Genomic DNA, 23243 nt, shown 5'->3' on the forward strand with positions numbered 1-23243 from the left:
CTAAACGGACATGTTTCTCTGGGCCTTGACTGCTTCTTCAAGTCAAGATAACAAAAATGACTGCTATCTTGAGCCAGTAGGAGGGAGCGTCTCTACCGCCTTTCAGATCGAGCCGCTCACTCCTACTGGCTTAAGTTTACAGGGGCTGGCTAGCTCTTTGGCACTCCTCGGGCACATACATGAAAGAAGGCGACTGGAAACAAGGGCACAGGGGATTGCTGCTAGTAGAATATCGCTAAGATTAGCAATATGCTACTACTGTATTTTGATTGCAAAATACCGGTAATATTAACCGATACATTTCTATGGGTAAACCTAACCCTACTCTCACACAGAACCCTCCCCCCCGGAGGTGCCTAACCCTAAGACCGCCCCTAGTGGTGCCTAACCCTAAACCACCATGGTGGTGCTTTTTGAACCTACCCCGCCGGTGGTGCTTAAAGAGGAACTCCAGTGAAAATAATGTAGTAAAAAAAGTGCTTCATTTATTACCATAATTATGTATAAATGATTTAGTCAGTGTTTGCTCATTGTAAAATCTTTCCTCTCCCAGATTCACATTCTGACATTTATTACATGGTGACATTGTTACTGTGGGCAGGTTATTTAGCTGTTTCTAGCTGCTCTGTCTGTTACAGATAGCTAATAACAGCTATTTCCTGTCTCTGAACATTGTTACATTGTGGCAGTTTGCCAGCAGTACCGCGGTATTCAGAGCCTCTTGTGGGAGGTGTTTCAGCACAAAATCAGTCACACAGCGCCCCCTGATGGTCTGTTTGTGAAAATCATTGTCTTTCTCATGTAAAATGGGGTATCAGCTACTGATTGGGAAAAAGTTCAATTCTTGGTTGGAGTTTCTCTTTAAGCATAATTCCACCCCCTGATGGCACCTAACCTCAAATCCCCCCCCCAAACCATAACCCCCAACCCCAAATGATTACAAAGCAGTCCTACACAATTATGGAATATCCCTAAGCATATATGTGATATATGTGTCGAGGGGTTGTATGGTAATCACTATCTTTACTTTCATTAAGGGCTAGATGTCACTAAGGGCTTATTCACACTTTGGGTTCTCTTTACAAAACGGTGCTAATTTTAGCACTGGCCCTTAGCACGTCTAAACTCAGTTTAAATGTGAGAAGTAGTGATCGTGCGCAAAGTACCGCGCGCAAAGTTTTGCGCGTGCACTGCACAGAGCGCAGGGCGCTCTGTGCGAAGTGCCCACTAAAGCCTATGGGACTTAGTGCGCGCATAGGACTTTGCACGCGCAAAACTTTGCGTGCGGTACTTAGCGCGCAATCTGATTGAGAAAAACGGTGCTAACCTACTTAGCACCCTGGTCAGCACGCCTAAAGACTTTAGACGTGCTAAGTAGGTTAGCACCGCATAGTAAATCAAGCCCTTGTGTGCAATATCCATGGTAACATTGACCTTTATGTTACCATTGACTTTCATATTACTGTTCACAGTACTCTACAGCTGTGCATTCTCATGAGTAGCGATATAACGTGGTATTTTATCGTACAACACACAAAAACATGTGCTGTAATGCACAGCAGCGCACATGTTGCGCATTGGGAAATGTATGAAATGGAGTTTGTGCACTTGTTATTTAGTGTGACACTTGAGTCTGTGGGAACTCACAGCTGATTCCTTGCAAGTGTTTTGCTGCACAATACGTGTGTAATGTGTGCGTTTTAACGCATGCTATTTTTTTCAGCAGCCAGTGATCTAAAAGAGAAATCGCATGCATTGTGTGGAAAAGTAGTGCAGGTTTTATCTTTTTTTTCAGTGCTATGCAGAATCGCATATGCCACCTGAAATTACAGCAGCCCCATAGAAAATCATTATGTGCATTTTGACATGCGACTTCACATTGCTAAAAACTCTAGCAGAACTGCACAAGTGTGATCCTTCACTAAGATAGAAACCCTTGGTGGCACAGTCAGTGGATAATGCCCTGTAGAACTGCAATACAAGCTTCAGAGCTTGTCCAGGATATCATCTACATGGAGTTTGTACGTTCTTCCTGTCTTTGTGGGTTTCCTCCCACATCCATAAACATACTGACTACTTGAAGGGTTACTAAAGGCAATCCCCCCAGCCTCCTGGAGTCATCCTGTACACGTGTCGTCCTTCCAAGACTCTGTATCAGCCCTTTCAGTGCTGGCTGGTCATGGCCAGTCGGAGGCTACTGCGCATGCGCAGCCCCAAAACGCAGGCACCCTGAACACGATTTGCGCATTCGCAATAGTGATTTCCAGGCATTGCGCTTGTATAGAACACCCCCAGTAATGGGGATGCAGAGAGGAGATGCGTGTCCGGTCAGCTTTGCGGAGGTCACTGCTACTGGATGGATGATCTCGGAAGGACAGTGCGGGCTCAGGACGACTCCAGGGGGCTGTAAGAAGCCTTAGGTAAGTTAAACTGATTTTTTTTTTTGCCCTTAGATTTCCTTTAATAAGCTCCTTGAAAAGTGTGTGTGTGTGTGTGTGTGTGTGTGTGTGTGTGTGTGTGTGTGTGTGTGTGTGTGTGTGTGTGTGTGTGTGTGTGTGTGTGTGTGTGTGTGTGTGTGTGTGTGTGTGTGTGTGTGTGTGTGTGTGTGTGTGTGTGTGTGTGTGTGTGTGTGTGTGTGTGTGTGTGTGTGTGTGTGTGTGTGTGTGTGTGTGTGTGTGTGTGTGTGTGTGTGTGTGTGTGTGTGTGTGTGTGTGTGTGTGTGTGTGTGTGTGTGTGTAAAATATATGTGTGTGTAAAATATATGTGTGTGTGTGTATATATATATATATACATATATCAGGTATGAAAGGCGTAGGTGGTGGCATCTAGTGGCGAGCAAAGAGACCTAAGAACAAGTTTTCCATTTAAATAGAAGTTATTTTATGTGTGTGGGGGAAACATAGCTTTTGGTCACGCTGCTGCTGATGTGATACCAAACAACTATCTAGGACAGTGCAAGGAGCAGGGCTGAGAGCAGTGCACTGTCGCAGCCCTGTAATGTGAGAGACTTAGCAGCACAGAGAGGGCGAAAGGGGGAAGAAGGGCGAGAAAATTCCTTAGAACTTGCAGACTTGCAGTGCTGAGACACCGTGTGGGAAAAAAACACTGAAGAGAGTGTAGCTGACCAGAAGGAACTACTCGGCTTCAATACAGTGACCTCACTGAGTCCCCACGCGAGAAAGAACCAATGACAACTTGCTGCTGTCCACTGTGGAAATCAACATGAGCCCTGCAGAGGCTTCAGCAGCAGCAGCACCAGGGAGACCTCTCAGCTGAAGTGCTACTTTACACGTGGGATCATTCCTGACTGCAGGAAACCGCTCGTCTCTTTCTTTCCTTAGTTTCTCTCTTTGGCTACTTGGTGTTGTGTGATCTCCTATTTGTAAACACGCCGGGCGGATCGACGTGTGCTGGTGGGAGCTGAGGCAGCACTGCCTATGTGATCTGAAGGTGATGTGCACAGGACAGCGACTGTCAGCAGTCGGGACGTGATCTTCAAGAGGAAGCCACCTGTCAGGAGGAGCAAGGATAAGGTAGCCAGACAGTAACAGAAGGTGAGTTATTCTATCCCACCCTAGGCTCTCTCCAGCAGCAGCAGCAGCAGTACAGAACCCCCCTGAAATAACTGTAGTTGTTATCAGATCACTTATGGTTGGTGGTGGGGTGGGGGAGATCAGTGACAGAAGGGTGGGAAGGAGCCTCATTCTGTCACAAAGCAAAACAGAGCAGTTTTAGGGGGAGGTGTCCTGTTTGTTTGGGGTCATCACTGCCTCCCGGGCTCTTGCTAATCACAGCATTGCTCTCCCCTCTCTTAACAGTCTCCTGTTGAGCCACAGGCTTCAATATTATGCCACAATCCTTAATTTAATAAACCAGCTTCACTTCTATTACTGAAAATACCAGAGGATATTCCTTATGAGATTATGTAACTGATACTGTGCATGGTTGTCTTGACTTCCACTGTTTTTTTTTTTTTTTTTCATCCTTTTTTTCCTAGTGTAATACTGTTAGCTAACATGTAATAGACAATACTTGTTTTTACTATCCCATGTTATCACTCAGGAGGACGTTTGTGGAAGCAAACTGAAATGGCAGCCTAAACAGACAAATAATGCTATCGATATTACAACAGGGCAATGCACTTTGATTTAAATGGACTAAACACCACCATGCATGAAACATATATATAGCATACAATTGATATAGTGAACAACTTTTCCTACCTTGGAGTTTACAATAAAAGTATATATATATATATATATATATATATATATATATATATATATATATATATATATATATATATATATATATATATATATCCTTTTATTGTAAACTCCAAGGTAGGAAAAGTTGTTCACTATATCAATTGTATATATAAAAGTATATATATATATATATATATATATATATATATATATATATATGTATATATATATCCTTTTATTGTAAACTCCAAGGTAGGAAAAGTTGTTTACTATATCAGAAGTTTACTTTATCAGAATTATTTATACAGACGCATTTGCTGGGACCTGAGCACTTAGTTTAATATATCCAAAGGTTTACTATATCAGAGTTCACTATACTAAAATTATTTATATATATATATTTATATATATATATATATATATATATATATATATATATATATATATATATATATATATATATATATCTTATGTAATATTGATTTTCAGCCTGTTTAGCTAGTTAAGCAGTGTCACCCTCATGTGCATCATGGTATATGCATACTACACTAAGGTAAATTGTTTTTGTGTTAAACCAAAGCATAGGGTAGGGCTGCTGTTTGCATATATGTAAACACTTGTATGCATGTTGACTGTAATTTTTCCCCTTGATAGAATCACCACAAAATGCTACTGGCTTCAATGTTTTGGTATTTAGACAGTAACACGTGGAGCCTGTGTGTATGTATTTGTATTTGATCAGTGTGAAGGGAACAGGATTCTCTGTTTTCAACCTAATGGGCTTGTGGCCATGTGTTTGCCGACCTGGGTGTCTTTCTCAACACTTTGGAAAATCTGATACCGAGAAAAAAAATGCCTTAGTAAGAATTTCACACCTTGGCCCCAATATATAACACGTTTACTTGTTCCCATCCTCATGCCTCCAACTATAACATAATCACTTGTAATCAAGTGTCTCCCAATTGTACTACTGGTACTCTGTTATTTAATAACTTCTGAATTAAAATAATCTGAATTTTTATTCTTAAAATCGTAAACATTTAGTGCTATAATAATAATAATCACAAGACTTGCTACATGAACTTTATATACAGATGCTTTATTCCCAAACACAAGCAAGTTATTGAGTGCAGTAAAAGACAGTTGCCCAGGAAGAAATATGATCTCCCAGAAGTAATATAGGAAGCACACACTGATGACTGATCGGATAATAGGAAATTGCAGTATGTTATTTCCTGGGAATTATGCTATAAATACACAATTAAAATGAGCGTATCACTTATATTAACATCAGGCAGTTTAAATAATATTGCCAAGAAATAAAATAGTTAAAGCTTTTAGTTTAATAATTAAAAAATAAGATTGTTGCTATTCCATTCACAAAATAAAAGGACTGCACAGAAATATAATTAGCATTCTGTCATTTCTAGAGAATTTTACAACACAATAACTCTACTTTTGAATAATTCCTATTTTTTACATACCTATTGGTCAGTAGTGGGAAATTAACGTTTGTAGTTTTTATACATTATGAATATATTTTTGTTGTTAAAATAGTGATTTCTTCTTTTATTTGAAATGTGATAATTTATTTAAGATTTGATTCATAAAATCTAGACACAGAAAACATATGTACAATGTGGACATTAGTACGTTTTAGGAACAATTTATTGTGTTGTGGACATGATGCGTGCTTCTTGTATTTTAGTGTGTCGCTTGTATAGTTTTGTGTGTTATTTCTTAATTATAGATTAGGTCTGCTACTTATGTTGGCAAATATCAATGTCAATAGATTACTGTTTACCAAGCTAAAATAACCATTCTGTATAAAAGCTAGTCATTCATTGATCCCTGAATTTATGTTTGCGAGACGTACATCCAAAATGACTTTTTGTGCGTGAAAAGTAAAGTTTGAAGGTGATGACATCATGAGCTGAGGAGCGCAGAGATCAGTGAAGTGCAGGGCTCACACTGAAGATGGGAAAGGCCTGTTCGTCAGACAAAGATTGTCTCATTCTGCATGATGCCTGAATAGCTGTGATGCATTCAGCATACCTCTGTGTTGCAGCTGCTGATCGTATTTCATAGAACTGGTAAAGCACTTAAAAACTAAAATTAGGTACTGTCTGGTTGTAAATATTTCACATTGCAACATGAAGAACTAAACAGGGAGGTTTTCCCAATGAAGCAGAATATGTGAGCTTCTATAATTGTATTATGTGAGCCTCCCTCATGGGGAGATAAAACATGATACAAAAAAGATCTTCTTTTTTTCCAGCTTTGCTACTCATTTTAAAGTCTTCTTTCAGGACGGTGGTATGGAAATTGTCCATAATAAATATACTTGGAAAAGTGTGATTCTCTTGTGACCTGTTTAGTAATTTTATAGAGAAGCTTTTTTTTCCCTTTTCTTTTTTTTTAAACACAGGATTAACATATCACTTTTTGCTCCAAACATCTAAGGTACATGTGAAGATATATCTATTTACATCTATGGAGAAGCATGAGGAATAGTAGCACTTGGTGAAATACCCTCTTGGAATGATGCATATATATTACAGCTGGAGGGTGCCTAGCTAGATAGACCAGACCAGTGAATGTAGGTTTACTTCAAACAGCCAATCAGGCTACAGATAGTTTTTTTTCTTATTTATGTTACTCTTAAGGTGGCCACTAATGATCCAATCTTTTTTATCCAATTTTATTAAATCTATGTAGTATAAGGGTGAATTGAATGAATATATTGAATGGATAACATAGGCAGTTCCCTTATATTACATAGAAATGGTAAGATTGGATGAAAAACATTGGATCATTAGTGGCCACCATTAATCTGACTGCTAACTTCACAGGCAGGTTTGCAAATGTTTTGCACCTTTTAGTTGTCTACTTTTAGTTTATCATCTAAGCTCCTACTTTATAAATTACCTATAGAGAACCTTCTGTCTCACCCAGATTGGGGGTCATTCATGACAATAACAGTGATATAATACTATTGGACTATTGGTATTCACTTTTCAAGGTTTTTCATGAAATAGAATGCCCTATCTGCAGCTTTAGGCTTTAGGAACAGCCTGAGAACGGGCTCAGTATTCTTAGCCTGAATGATGATTCTCTCTCTCATAAAAGGTGGCTTTAGGGAACAGATCGTGGAGGGTGGTACACGTTAAATGTTATGCTTTCTAAACCCCTAAAAAAAAGTGTAAAATAAACTGAAAGAATGTTGAGAGTTTGCAAGTTTGTTAGAGACAATTATATGCAAGCCTGCCGGGTTTCAGGGGCTCAGTGCAGTTTCGAAACCACATTTTGTCACAAGGGATGTGATATAAACGAGTCTGACTGTAACCTTTCATGTCATTGAAATGTGCTAATTGATCGCAGAGCCCCTGACAGCATAGCATAGTTTGATATTTGAAACCTTTCAGCATTGGCATGGTCCTGTTGCCCTAGAGATTTCAGGGCATGCTTTTCGCAGATGAAGTTGAATATTTTACTACTGTTGAAGTGCAAAGGAAAAGGGCTTATGAAAAATAAACATTATTAATGTAGGTGAACATACTCTGATGCTATTGGCGGACAGCTGTGTATTTTGATTGGCATCTACTTTTCAGAATATGGACTATCTAATGATAATTAGCATCTTAGAAGCAAAGGGGTCCATTCAGAAAGGATTTATTTTTATTTCATAAATAATGCAAAAGAAAAATAAAGGCGTAGATGCTGAACTTGTATAACGCTAGCAGTGTTTGAATAGAACACAGGCTTGTTTTTCTGGGTCAGAAATTGTGCTGTCTTAAGGTTATTCTTAAATTAAGTGTTTATTGTTCGTATGGTTGCTATGGAGGAGAGTTAGCAAGCAGTTTTTTTGTGCTAGATTAGCAAATATGCATTCATTTCAAACAACCAGTTGGGCTCAGGAAAAAAAAAAAATCAAACATTCACTGTCATTGATATTTCAGGCACTGTCATTGGGTATATCAAGGATATTCTGGTCGGCAGGAAATTATTAGAAAAGTAATACATTTATTCTGATATTACCGTATACTAACTTTATAAATGATATATGTAATGCCCATTGTGCTTTATGTAAAGTTGAGAAATTAAGATTAACTTTGTAAGAAAAGTTCAAGAATTGACTGAATATATAGCCCAAATTCAGTGATTGCTATTCATTTTAAATATCTTTGAGGCTGGATTCACAGTGGTCAGTTGCATAAGGCACGCGTTATAATGAGTGTGAACTGCAATGGAGACTGGGTATAGACTTTACTACAAAGCCTGCATGCAGCAATAATAATGTGATCAGTTACAATGCAGTACTGTAAACAGGCCCATAGCATTGTATGGGCAGTGAGTTGACATGCAGAATTATTCTACAATGCAACTAATCACTGTGAACAGGGCCTAAGGCTAGGTTCACATTGGGAGATGTGTTGTGTTCCCTGTAAAAATAGGAATGCAGTGAAATGGAAAAGTTACTCCGCATGGTATGTGAGCTTTGTGGTGCATGCAGTACAGCATACAGTCAATGAAATGTATGTTTCACTGCCACTGTCAATGCACACGCTATGTGGTAGTGCACCGCAAGCACTGTGTTGGGATATTGTTGTCCTTTGTAACGCATCGCACTGCACACATTTGCAAAGACTTAGGCCCGGTTCACATTAGCGTTCGCTATCCGGATTTTCCGGATCTGATCCGGACCGCATACTGTACAAACGGAACGTACGTTCTGCATAGCAATGTAAAGTCTATGCGGACGTTCATACGTGTCCGTTCCGTACAGTACGGAGCCGGACCAGATCCGGACTCCGGACTCTTTTCCAACATGCGCTATTCTTTGGGTCCGGATCTCCGGCCCACGCATCCTGACCGGAGCCTGACCTGAGCCTGACAGCACCATCAGGAACACAGAAACCAATGTGGAACGGAAGGCACAGAACACACTGCCTACAAAAACCTGACGTTCTACCCCACTTCCTATGCATATCCAAGCGGCCATTTCGGATGGGGACACATGGGCCAAGCATGTCTGGAGTGGAGCAGCAGTGACAGACGTGCTGGAGCTGTTTGGCAGAATGTCGGAGGTGGAGGTGAGGCCTGCAGCGGAGGAACCTGATTCTACAGGTGCACCAGATGCACCTTCTGCTGAACCCAACATTTTTTTATTAAAATGTAACTATTTTTTGCCCACGGATCCGGATGGCAGCCTGATGCATGCCTGGTACAAACGGACCGGATCCGGATCGGAACCGTACGGTTTTGATCAGGATCAGGTCAGGATCAGGTCAGGATCCGATCAGGATCCGGTCCGTTTACTTGCCAAAATGCAAGTGTGAACAGGGCCTTACTATTGAAGTGTGACTTTCTGTGTTAAGATTTCTTCATAAAGTCGCACTGCAGCACCACAAGTAACCTTCTAAACTCCTTTAGTGGGTAAATGAATTAGCATGCATTTTAAACAAGCTGTGGCTGAACAGATGCATAATTTACTCCAGACAGAACACGACTATTCTATTGTCTGTGTAAAGGCCTGTACCCATGATGCCGTTTTTTAGAACAATTTTTCACTATGAACGTTTTAACCACTTGAGGACCTAGGGCTTTCTACCCCTTAAGGACCGGCCACTTTTTTTCCATTCAGACCACTGCAGCTTTCACGGTTTATTGCTCGCTCATACAACCTACCACCTAAATGAATTTTGGCTCCTTTTCTTGTCACTAATAAAGCTTTCTTTTGGTGCTATTTGATTGCTCCTGCGATTTTTACTTTTTATTATATTCATCAAAAAAGACATGAATTTTGGCAAAAAAATGATTTTTTTAACTTTCTGTGCTGACATTTTTCAAATAAAGTAAAATTTCTGTATACATGCAGCGCGAAAAATGTGGACAAACATGTTTTTGATTTAAAAAAACCCATTCAGTGTATATTTATTGGTTTGGGTAAAAGTTATAGCGTTTACAAACTATGGTGCAAAAAGTGAATTTTCCCATTTTCAAGCATCTCTGACTTTTCTGACCCCCTGTCATGTTTCATGAGGGGCTAGAATTCCAGGATAGTATAAATACCCCCCAAATGACCCCATTTTGGAAAGAAGACATCCCAAAGTATTCACTGAGAGGCATAGTGAGTTCATAGAAGATATTATTTTTTGTCACAAGTAAGCGGAAAATGACACTTTGTGAGAAAAAAAAAAAAGTTTCCATTTCTTCTAACTTGCGACAAAAAAAAAATGAAATCTGCCACGGACTCACCATGCCCCTCTCTGAATACCTTGAAGGGTCTACTTTCCAAAATGGGGTCATTTGTGGGGTGTGTTTACTGTCCTGACATTTTGGGGGGTGCTAAATTGTAAGCACCCCTGTAAAGCCTAAAGGTGCTCATTGGACTTTGGACCCCTTAGCGCAGTTAGGCTGCAAAAAAGTGCCACACATGTGGTATTGCCGTACTCAGGAGAAGTAGTATAATGTGTTTTGGGGTATATTTTTACACATACCCATGCTGGGTGGGAGAAATATCTCTGTAAATGACAATTTGTTAATTTTGTTTACACACAATTGTCCATTTACAGAGATCTTTCTCCCACTCAGCATGGGTATGTATAAAAATACACCACAAAACACATTATACTACTTCTCCTGAGTACGGCGTTACCACATGTGTGGCACTTTTTTGCACCCTAACTGCGCTAAAGGGCCCAAAGTCCAATGAGTACCTTTAGGATTTCACAGGTCATTTTGAGAAATTTCGTTTCAAGACTACTCCTCACTGTTTAGGGCCCCTAAAATGCCAGGGCAGTATAGGAACCCCACAAATGACCCCATTTTAGAAAGAAGACACCCCAAGGTATTCCGTTAGGAGTATGGTGAGTTCATAGAAGATTTTATTTTTTGTCAAAAGTTAGCGGAAAATGACACTTTGTGAAAAAACACAATTAAAATCAATTTTCGCTAACTTTTGACAAAAAATAAAATCTTCTATGAACTCACCATACTCCTAACGGAATACCTTGGGGTGTCTTCTTTCTAAAATGGGGTCATTAGTGGGGTTCCTATACTGCCCTGGCATTTTAGGGGCCCTAAACCGTGAGGAGTAGTCTTGAAACAAAAATGACCTGTGAAATCCTAAAGGTACTCATTGGACTTTGGGCCCCTTAGTGCAGTTAGGGTGCAAAAAAGTGCCACACATGTGGTATCGCCATACTCGGGAGAAGTAGTACAATGTGTTTTGGGGTGTATTTTTACACATACCCATGCTGGGTGGGAGAAATACCTCTGTAAATGGACAATTGTGTGTAAAAAAATCAAAAGATTGTCATTTACAGAGGTATTTCTCCCACCCAGCATGGGTATGTGTAAAAATACACCCCAAAACACATTATACTACTTCTCCCGAGTACGGCGATACCACATGTGTGGCACTTTTTTGCACCCTAACTGCACTAAGGGGCCCAAAGTCCAATGAGTACCTTTAGGATTTCACAGGTCATTTTTGTTTCAAGACTACTCCTCACGGTTTAGGGCCCCTAAAATGCCAGGGCAGTATAGGAACCCCACTAATGACCCCATTTTAGAAAGAAGACACCCCAAGGTATTCCGTTAGGAGTATGGTGAGTTCATAGAAGTTTTTATTTTTTTGTCACAAGTTAGCGGAAATTGATTTTAATAGTTTTTTTCACAAAGTGTCATTTTCCGCTAACTTGTGACAAAAAATAAAATCTTCTATGAACTCACCATACTCCGTACGGAATACCTTTGGGTGTCTTCTTTCTAGAATGGGGTCATTTGTGGGGTTCCTATACTGCCCTGGCATTTTAGGGGCCCTAAACCGTGAGGAGTAGTCTTGAAACCAAATGTCGCAAAATGACCTGTGAAATCCTGAAGGTACTCATTGGACTTTAGCGTACTTAGGGTGTAAAAAAGTGCCACACATGTGGTACCGCCGTACTCAGGAGAAGTAGTATAATGCGTTTTGGGGTGTATTTTTACACATACCCATGCTAAGTGGGAGAAATATCTCTGTAAATGACAATTGTTTGATTTTTTTTCACACAATTGTCCATTTACATAGAAATTTCTCCCACCCAGCATGGGTATGTGTAAAAATACACCCCAAAACACATTATACTACTTTTCCTGAGTACGGCGGTACCACATGTGTGACACTTTTTTGCAGCCTAGGTGCGCTAAGGGGCCCAACGTCCTATTCACAGGTCATTTTGAAGCATTTGTTTTCTAGACTACTCCTCGCGGTTTAGGGCCCCTAAAATGCCAGGGCAGTATAGGAACCCCACAAGTGACCCCATTTTAGAAAGAAGACACCCCAAGGTATTCCGTTAGGTGTATGGCGAGTTCATAGAAGATTTTATTTTTTGTCACAAGTTAGTGAAAAATGACACTTTGTGAAAAAAAAACAATAAAAATTAATTTCCGCTAACTTTTGACAAAAAATAAAATCTTCTATGAACTCGTCATACACCTAACAGAATACCTTGGGGTGTCTTTTTTTCTAAAATGGGGTCACTTGTGGGGTTCCTATACCGCCCTGGCATTTTACAGGCCCAAAACCGTGAGTAGTCTGGAAACCAAATGTCTCAAAATGACTGTTCAGGGGTATAAGCATCTGCAAATTTTGATGACAGGTGGTCTATGAGGGGGCGAATTTTGTGGAACCGGTCATAAGCAGGGTGGCCTTTTAGATGACAGGTTGTATTGGGCCTGATCTGATGGATAGGAGTGCTAGGGGGGTGACAGGAGGTGATTGATGGGTGTCTCAGGGGGTGGTTAGAGGGGAAAATAGATGCAATCAATGCACTGGGGAGGTGATCGGAAGGGGGTCTGAGGGGGATCTGAGGGTTTGGCCGAGTGATCAGGAGCCCACACGGGGCAAATTGGGGCCTGATCTGATGGGTAGGTGTGCTAGGGGGTGACAGGAGGTGATTGATGGGTGTCTCAAGGTGTGATTAGAGGGGGGAATAGATGCAAGCAATGCACTGGCGAGGTGATCAGGGCTGGGGTCTGAGGGCATTCTGAGGGTGTGGGCGGGTGATTGAGTGCCCTAGGGGCAGATAGGGGTCTAATCTGATAGGTAGCAGTGACAGGGGGTGATCGATGGGTAATTAGTGGGTGTTTAGGGTAGAGAATAGATGGAAACACTGCGCTTGGGTGGTGATCTGATGTCGGATCTGCGGGCGATCTATTGGTGTGGGTGGGTGATCAGTTTGCCCGCAAGGGGCAGGTTAGGGGCTGATTGATGGGTGGCAGTGACAGCGGGTGATTGATGGGTGGCAGTGACAGGGGGTGATTGATGGGTGGCAGTGACAGGGGGTGATTGATGGGTGATTGATAGGTGATTGACAGGTAATCAGTGGGTTATTACAGGGAAGAACAGATGTAAATATTGCACTGGCGAATTGATAAGGGGGGGTCTGAGGGCAATCTGAGCGTGTAGGCGGGCGATTGGGTGCCCGCAAGGGGCAGATTAGGGTCTGATCTGATGGGTAACAGTGACAGGTGGTGATAGGGGGTGATTGATGGGTGATTGATGGGTAATTAGTGGGTGTTTAGAGGAGAGAATAGATGTAAACGCTGCGCTTGGGTGGTGATCTGATGTCGGATCTGCGGGCGATCTACTGGTGTGGGTGGGTGATCAGATTGCCCGCAAGGGGCAGGTTAGGGGCTGATTGTTGGGTGGCAGTGACAGGGGGTGATTGATGGGTGATAGGTGATTGGCAGGTGATTGACAGGTGATCAGTGGGTTATTACAGGGAAGGACAGATGTAAATATTGCACTGGCGAATTGATAAGGGGGGGTCTGAGGGCAATCTGAGCGTGTAGGCGGGTTATTGGGTGCCCGCAAGGGGCAGATTAGGGTCTGATCTGATAGGTAACAGTGACAGGTGGTGATAGGGGGTGATTGATGGGTGATTGATGGGTAATTAGTGGGTGTTTAGAGGAGAGAATAGATGTAAACGCTGCGCTTGGGTGGTGATCTGATGTCGGATCTGCGGGCGATCTATTGGTGTGGGTGGGTGATCAGATTGCCCGCAAGGGGCAGGTTAGGGGCTGATTGTTGGGTGGCAGTGACTGGGGGTGATTGATGGGTGATAGGTGATTGGCAGGTGATTGACAGGTGATCAGTGGGTTATTACAGGGAAGGACAGATGTAATTAATGCACTGGCGAATTGATAAGGGGGGGGTCTGAGGGCAATCTGAGCGTGTGGGTGGGTGATTGGGTGCCCGCAAGGGGCAGATTAGGGTCTGATCTGATAGGTAACAGTGACAGGTGGTGATAGGGGGTGATTGATGGGTGATTGATGGGTAATTAGTGGGTGTTTAGAGAAGATAACAGATGTAAACGATACATTTGGGAGGTAATCTGACGGCGGGTTTGCGGGCAATCTAATGGTGTGGGTGGGTGATCAGATTGCCCGCAAGGGGCAGGTTAGGGGCTGATTGATGGGTGGCAGTGACACGGGGTGACAGGGGGTGATTGATGGGTGATAGGTGATTGGCAGGTGATTGACAGGTGATCAGTGGGTTATTACAGGGAAGAACAGATGTAATTAATGCACTGGTGAATTGATAAGGGGGGGGTCAGAGGGCAATCTGAGCGTGTGGGCGGGTGATTGGGTGCCCGCAAGGGGCAGATTAGGGTCTGATCTGATAGGTAAAAGTGACAGGTGGTGATAGGGGGTGATTGATGGGTGATTGATGGGTAATTAGTGGGTGTTTAGAGGAGAGAATAGATGTAAACAATGGATTTGGGAGGTGATCTGATGTCGGATCTGCGGGCGATCTATTGGTGTGGGGGGGGTGATCAGATTGCCCGCAAGGGGCAGGTTAGGGGCTGATTGATGGGTGGCAGTGACAGGGGGTGATTGACGGGTGATTGACGGGTGATTGACAGGTGATTGACAGGTGATTGACAGGTGATTGACAGGTGATCAGGGGGATAGATGCATACAGTAAACAGGGGGTGGTGGTCTGGGGGGGGGTCTGGGGAGAATCTGAGGGGTGGGGGGTGATCAGGAGGGGGCAGGGAGCAGGGGGGGGGGATAAAAAAAATAGCGTTGACAGATAGTGACAGGGAGTGATTGATGGGTGATTAGGGGGGTAATTGGGTGCAAACAGGGGTCTGGGGGGTGGGCAGAGGGGGGTCTGATGGGTGCTGTGGGCGATCTGGGGCAGGGGGGGGAGAAATCAGTGTGCTTGGGTGCAGACTAGGGTGGCTGCAGCCTGCCCTGGTGGTCCCTCGGACACTGGGACCACCAGGGCAGGAGGCAGCCTGTATAATACACTTTGTAAACATTACAAAGTGTATTATACACTTTGTATGCGGCGATCGCGGGGTTAACATCCCGCCGGTGCTTCCGTATAGCCGGCGGGATGTTGCGGCGGGCGAGCGGTGACAGTAGCCGGCGGAGGATTGCGTCACGGATGACGCGATCACTCCGCCCATGCCCTTAGAAGGACCGCCGCCTCTGTGGGTGAGCCGGTCCTTCAGGGCTCCACTTCCCGGCCGCCCCTGTGCGTTAGGCGGTCGGGAAGTGGTTAATCGTGCAACATCATTTAACAAAAATTAGTAAAATTATGTTTTCATTCAATTTTGAAAGACTGCATGCTGGATTATATTGTGGAGCATTGTTCCGATCCTAATTGATCTTGGCAGGTTTTTCAGTGATTGTTTGTTTACGATGGCACCAACAACACTTGCAGATTTGGCCAGATAGATCTGGCCATGGGTACTTGTCAGTTAAAAAAAATGTCAGCTAAATATATCATATAGGAGACACACACAGTGATATTTGAGAAGTGAAATTAAGTTTATTGGATTTACAGAAAGTGCACAATAATTGTTTGAATAAAATTAGGCAGGTGCATAAATATGGGCACTGTTGTCATTTTATTGATTTCAAAACCTTTAGAACTAATTATTGGAACTCAAATTGGCTTGGCAAGCTCAGTGACACCTGACCTACATACACAGGTTGAATCAAATTATGAGAAAGAGTATTTAAGGGGGTCAATTGTAAGTTTCCCTCCTCTTTTAAGTTTCTCTGAAGAGTAGCAACATGGGGGTCTCAAAACAACTCTCAAATGACCTGAAGACAAAGATTGTTCACTATGATGGTTTAGGGGAAGGATACAGAAAGTCTCAGAGGTTTAAGCTGTCTGTTTCCACAGTTAGGAACATATTGAGGAAATGGAAGATCACAGGCTCAGTTCAAGTTAAGGCTCAAAGTGACAGACCAAAAAAAATCTTGGATAGACAGAAGTGACGAATGGTGAGAACAGTCAAAGTCAACTCACAGACCAGCACCAAAGACCTACAACATCATTTGCTGCAGATGGAGTCATTATGCATCGTTCAACCATTCAACCCACTTTACACAATGAGGTGCTGTATGCGAGAGTGATGCAGAGGAAGCCTTTTCTCCGCCCGCAGCACAAACAGAGCCACTTGAGGTATGCTAAAGCACATTTGGACAAGCCAGCTTCATTTTGAAATAAGGTGTTGTGGACTGATGAAACTAAAATTGAGTTATTTGGGCATAACAAGGGGCGTTATGCATGGAGGAAAAACAACACAGCATTCCAAGAAAAATACCTGCTACCTAGGGTAAAATATGGTGGTGGCTCCATCATGCTGTGGGGCTGTGTGACCAGTGCAGGGACTGGGAATCTTGTCAAAGTTGAGGGACGCATGAATTCCACTCAGTATCAGCAGATTTTGGAGACCATTGTCCAGGAATCATTGACAAAGCTGAATCTGCAGCATGGCTGGATCTTACAACAAGACAATGACCCTAAACACTGCTTAAAATCCAATAAGGCATTCATGCAGAGGAAGAAGTACAACATTCTGGAATGGCCATCTCAGTCCTCAGACCTGAATATAATTGGAAATCTGTGGTCTGAGATAAAGAGAGCTGTCCATGCTCGGAAGCCATCACACCTGAATGAACTACAGATGTTTTGTAAAGAGGAATGGTCCAAAATACCTTCAACCAGAATCCAGACTCTCATTGGAACCTCCAGGAAGTGTTTAGAGGCTGTAATTTCTGCAAAAGGAGGATCTACTAAATATTGATTTCATTTCTTTTTTGTGTTGCCCAAATTTATGCACCTGCCTAATTTTGTTTAAACCATTATTGCACACTTTCTGTAAATCCAATAAACTTCATTTCACTTCTCAAATAGCACTGTGTGTGTCTCCTATATGATATATTTAACTGACATTTTTTACTGTAACAATCAATGATTTATACAGGAAAATCATGACGATTAACAAATTTGCCCAAACTTTTGCATCCCATTGTATTTCCCAGGTCAGGTTATGACAGTCCCTTCCCTCACCTCTAGCACAGTGTATCAGTTCTGCAAAATTATGTGTATTTTGTTATGATTAAAACAAGTATATCTGTTTCCCATAGCTACATATTTATGTTACTCATGGTACCTACTTTAAAATGGTGTTATCTACACTAGAACATACATAGCAATACCTGAATTAGATGCCTTTTTTATATGTTTTGTTATATCTCTTTTCTTGTTACCTAAGCCCTTCAGTGTTACCCAAATAGCATCACAAGTGGGACTCACTTTCTCTTTAACCGGGACACTGGAGGCACTGCACAATCAGGGCTGTATTTTTAAACTGCCTTGTGGAACACCCTGGAAACTAAAACAGCCTTGTAGGAGACTATGCTAATTTATTTGCCACTTACAAGTTTCAGATATCATAGGGAGCATGCAGACCGGTGTGGCTTTGGTTTGTGTGGGTTGAATTTCTTATTTTAAAAGGGGTTGTCCTGAATGCATGCTGGCTGTCTTGATGTGTGAAACATTACACATTTGTAATACTGCAGGTGGCACTAAGACACAGTGAAGATATTGATTGTTGCTCAAAACTGAGCAAAGTCTGGGGAGTATTGTTGTAGAGCTGAGGCTATATTTGTAAATATGTGCAAGAGATGCCTGTTTTTAAATTGGAACTACAGTTAAAATGTCCCTTAGTTCCAATAGATTTGCTTAAAGAGGAGCTGTCAGCCATACTGTCTCAGACCCCCCCCCCCTCCCCCCCCCCCCACACACACACACACATATATAAGTAGATAAATACTTGCTCTACTTACATAACATATGTATTGCATTGTCCACATTTTGATTTTAGTGATTTTTTTTATAGTAAAAAAGAGAAAATCATTCTTAGGATTCTCCATTTTAACTGTGTCTATCTTGAAGCCAATCCTGATGTCATTTCCTCACTTACTGCCTGATTGTGTATGCATTGCCTGCCCTCCTCCCAATCTTCAGGCACTCCCACCCAGCTCTGCAATAGAAAGTGCATTGTCTCAGCATGAGAAATATTGGCCAATCAGAGAGGAAAAGAGGTGTGGGAGGGAAAAACCGGAGGGAAAGAGGCTTCAGCCAATCAGGTTGCATTAGTTAAAACTGAGGGGAAAGTATAGAAACAAGAGGGGACTAAGGGACACTGAGGGGACCAAGAGGCACAGAGGGGGAAGAGGCACAGAGGGGACAGAGGCACGGAGGAAGACAGGAAGAGGCATAGAGGGGGGGAGGGCAGAGCCACAGAGGGGTATTAAGAGGTGCAGAGGGGGACAGAGTGGCACAGCAGAAGACAGAGATGAACAGAAAGGGACAGGGAGGCACAGAGGGGGAACAATGGCACTGAGGGGGACAAATAGGCATAGAGGGGGATGGAGAGGCACAGAAGGGGACTGGGAGGACACATTGGATGCAGAGGGGATAGATGTGAAACAGTATTCATAAATCTAATGATCGACAGAAATCGGCGGCGGAAGGAAGGAAGGAAGCAAGCATGGCGGCTCTATTTAAGAATACTACAAAAACAGTGTTTATTCTTGCATCCAATCCCCCCCTTGTTGCTGGCAACATCGCGATCGCGGGCTTCTGCGCGCACGAATGCTTGCACAGCCCCCCAAACTGCAGGGACATGCGTCCCTGCGGCTGTAGGTGCTGCTGCTGCGGATGTGAACCTTACGTCCGTGTGGCATAAATGGTTAAAATACCTTTTCAGCACTCTACAATTGAAAAGTAGCAAAAAGTAGGTTAAGAAGTACTGCCAAATGTATTCTGAATATTTTGTGTCCTGCTGGTGGCTTAATTGATAAGATGTGAAAATATCACCTAAGAGAAAGCTTGGGAGAAGAAGTTAATTGGATTGGGCCCATTGTTGCTTAATCTCAGCTTGGATGCTCTTAGTTTTGGTTTATTTCAGTTCTAGGTGGTATTTTTCCACAATCCAAGGGTGTCATGCCTTTCCCTATTGATATAAACTATAGCATAACCAATATTATCTAAAAACTTTTCATTCTGCCTATGCCTTTGTACGGCTGTCAGCAGATTTAGGTCACCATCCTCACCTGTTTTCTTGGCCTACACTTATTTTCTTCTTTTGAATGGTGAATACCATAATGCAGTGAGATGGAATTCATGAATAACTTCTAGCATAACGCCTTTACTTGGGGTGTTACTTGGTCTAGCGATGTGAGATGTAAATTTTCAAACTCTTTAAAGTTTTCTTTTTATCTTTCTATAAAGTATCATCAGCGTAATAGATGTGCCTACATCTTTCTTTTGATTTAACTATATTTTCAATTTTTGTTTATCATTTTTCAGTATGGAAAGTGCACAAAGAAAGAGAATGTGGAGAAATATTAATTATTTTTGCCTCTCATAATTTCTAAAATAGAAAACCACTTTAAACGGAATAAACTAAATAAATTATATTTATTCAGTACCAATCCATTTGAAAATATGAAGTCTTTCTTAAAGTGGATCCGAGGTGAACTTTTACTCATTGCATAATTGTGTTCCTTTCCTATTGTTTATAGGGCATTCCTCAAGCCAAATACTTTTTTGTTTTTGTTTTAACACTCTAATTCCCTATAAACTAAATAAACCACGCCCACAGGTTTTCAGAGAGCCTTGGCAGTAGCAAGGACTCATGGGAGCTCAGTCTGGGCAGGAGGAGGAGGAGGTGTTAATAGCCATTGAGTTCAGAGGCAGAGGGGAGGAGAGAGGAGGGGGGATTAGGTTTTTTTCACAGGCTGAGTGCTCAAGATACAGATAAGCCTGCCTCTGTATAATGTTTACAAACAACATGGCTGCTGTCATTGTAGCACAGCAAGAAATAATCATTTTCTATTATAGCTGTTTGCAGCTAGATTTGCTGTGTAAACTATCTAAACTTTAGATAAGATATATAGACAAGTTACTTGTTATAGTTAGTTTTTCATCTCGGATCCGCTTTAAAACTGTATTGCCCCTACTGTATGGAAAACATCCATTTTAACTTGATTTTATATACCTGACCTAAACATGACACATATGATATTTTCATTTCAGTTTTATTTGTCAAGTACAAAAACTCAAATACTTACTGATTTTATAAACCTCAAATCTTTGTAGCAGAAAATCTGCATTTATAATCAACTTTAACAATGAATATTACATGCTTTTAACTTTTTGGTAATGTCTACATATAGGCCTGTACCCTCTATGTGATTTTCCCAACGTTTCTTGCAACAACCGGCAATTTTTTTGAGTGACGAACGAGTGTTTCTGAGATCTTGCAACGTGGGTACAGGCGCACAACCAAGCAAATGATTTTCAGCAACGCACGGCGATAATGACCATCACGGCGGGTCAGATCTTTAAGATCACTGACGACTCGGCACAAATTATCGCAATCGCTTGACTTCCCATTCGCACCCATTGTGTAACATCGCAGCAATGCCGTGCATACCCGCCTGCAGGAAGATGGATCGGGAAATGCTTGTTGTCGAGGGAAGTAGTTGGATCCATCTTCCTGTGGCGCTGTGGTGAGGATTCAGCTTAATATGCTCAGTTGGGGGAACAATTGAAATCTTACAGAGCACCCATAATGACTCATAGCAGAACATAACAAATTATTAAGGATACCCATTTTTACGTAAATGTTTATGTTAATAAACCTGGTTTTAGAATCAGAGATGCTTCGTATATCTATATTTTGTTGATTTAAATTGATATGTAACCACGCCCTCCTGGTGATGCTTAGCCTAGGCTATGATGTCACATGGCCTTTTGCCCCAGGGCATTCTGGGAGATCAACTGATGTTCCTGCTCCATTCACAGAGGGGAAAAACAAACATCCCACAGTTCATCTTGCCAGCAAGAATGTTAATCAGGGTGACTTAAGGTTTTACAATGGGCAACTATTGGCTAAATAATTTAGCAATTTATTAATCAAGTGTATATGCAATATAGTTCCTCTTTAAGTTCTGAAATGCTTACATTTTTACTGAAAAATCGTCAAATAGGGGCATGTATGTAATGATCGCTGCTGCAGCAGGTGTTGCTGGAAGTAGTAGTGCTGCAGCTCAGGCAGTTCTGATCTCTTTCCATGCAAGCTGCATAGCTTTGTCTGCCTTTCCCTGCTGTCAGCCTGTGACTGATTATCATTCACCTGTGTGGGAATCTGCATGTCTGCTCCCATTGGATGACCTCAGTATAAAGATCTGCTTCCTGCAGGACTCCTCGGGTTTTCATAGCTTCAGTTTAAGCCTGTCTTGCTGTCGCTTCAGCCCCCGATCGTGGTTCTTGTTCTAAAAGATACTTTGCTGGTTTTGCATCATATATTGGTTCATTGCCCATATATATGCATACCAGCACGTTTATTATTTTCCTTGTATTCGTGTTACGTTGATAGATCAGTGTCGCTGATGTATACGTACACGAACTGTTTATATCCTGTGTGCAGTTAGTCAGCTTTCCAGCACGTTTTGGTAGTTTGCGCGTATCGTGAGCACCCGTGCTGAGCTAGTATCCTGCTCCTGGTCCTGTTCGTGGATTGCGTTCATCTCTGCGAGGAGATAACGAATCCTTCTGAATCCTGTCCTGTTACCGTTTGTGGATTGCGTTCATCTCTGCGAAGAGATAACGAATCCTTCTGAATCCTGTTCTGTTACTGTTTGTAGATTGCGTTCATCTCTGCGAAGAGATAACGAATCCTTCTGAATCCTGTTCTGTTACCGTTTGTGGATTGCGTTCATCTCTGCGAAGAGATAGCAAATCCTTCTGAGTCCTGTTCCCTGTATTACTCCAGTCCTAGTCAGCGTTCCTGCTTATGTCATATATTGGTTCATTGCCGATATATACATATGTTAGTCAGACGTTACAAATAGTTTCATTGATAGCTGTAATTGTAATACGCTAGGAAAACATACTTATTGTATATTTGTCTGTGTTACGTTCATCTATCTTGATCCTGCTATTTCCTGACTATCCTGTCCTGTCTTTGTGAGGCACGCCATCGCTGCAATCGCATTGGCTGCCTCATTCCAGTCTGTCTTGTTTTGGACGCTTGCTGTCGCTAAGTAGCCGCTAGCTAGCAAGCGTTCATTCTGTCTACCTGTCCTGATCTCCTCAGTTCTGGTTTATGCGCTCAGCGCTACTTTGCGCTGAGACGTTATAACGAAAGCATTGTTTGTGGCTGTCAGATCTGCACCGGCTCTGTGCGCCACAATCTCCTATTGGAGTCAGTCCTCCCCTCCACTATACTAGGGATAGCCTGTTTCCTTGTGCTGGTGTGTGTACCTCCTCCACGCCAGCTCATGCGTTGCATGCTGACTGTGGAGAATACACCACCAAGCCTTACATTATGAAAACCCCATTACCAATCCCCATTGTGGACGGGATTCCCAGAAAGTATGACACTGTTAATTAGGATTCCTGTTCCTTTAAGAAATTTGAAGAACTTACCTCTGAAACAGAAAATGAGTTTTTCTCTGAATGTGCCAGGTTCCTGGCCAATCCCGATCTCCAAGCGACTCCTGTTTCAACCTGGGCACTCCAACTAAGTTATATTTTGTTTAAAGGGGAATTATTCCAGTGGGCATTTGATGTTCTCAATCATTCCGATTTGAAAGAGAGACCGCTGGAATTTCTAGCGTTTGTGATCCATAACTGGTTGCGCATAGATCCATTGCCTTTTCCTCTTA

General features: G+C 42.2%; 1 protein-coding gene across 1 annotated transcript in view; it reads left to right on the forward strand.

Annotated features, from left to right (window-relative positions):
• The first annotated feature begins 2985 nt into the window (after nucleotides 1–2985).
• Nucleotides 2986–23243, forward strand: part of EYA4 (EYA transcriptional coactivator and phosphatase 4) — a 481052-nt gene continuing 460794 nt past the window's right edge. The window contains exon 1 of the mRNA XM_068231595.1: nucleotides 2986–3554. The gene's annotated coding sequence lies outside the window, so the exon portion shown is untranslated. The remainder of the gene's footprint in view (nucleotides 3555–23243) is intronic.

Source organism: Hyperolius riggenbachi, chromosome 4 (genome assembly GCF_040937935.1).
Source record: "Hyperolius riggenbachi isolate aHypRig1 chromosome 4, aHypRig1.pri, whole genome shotgun sequence".
In the NCBI taxonomy this organism is placed as follows: domain Eukaryota; kingdom Metazoa; phylum Chordata; class Amphibia; order Anura; family Hyperoliidae; genus Hyperolius; species Hyperolius riggenbachi.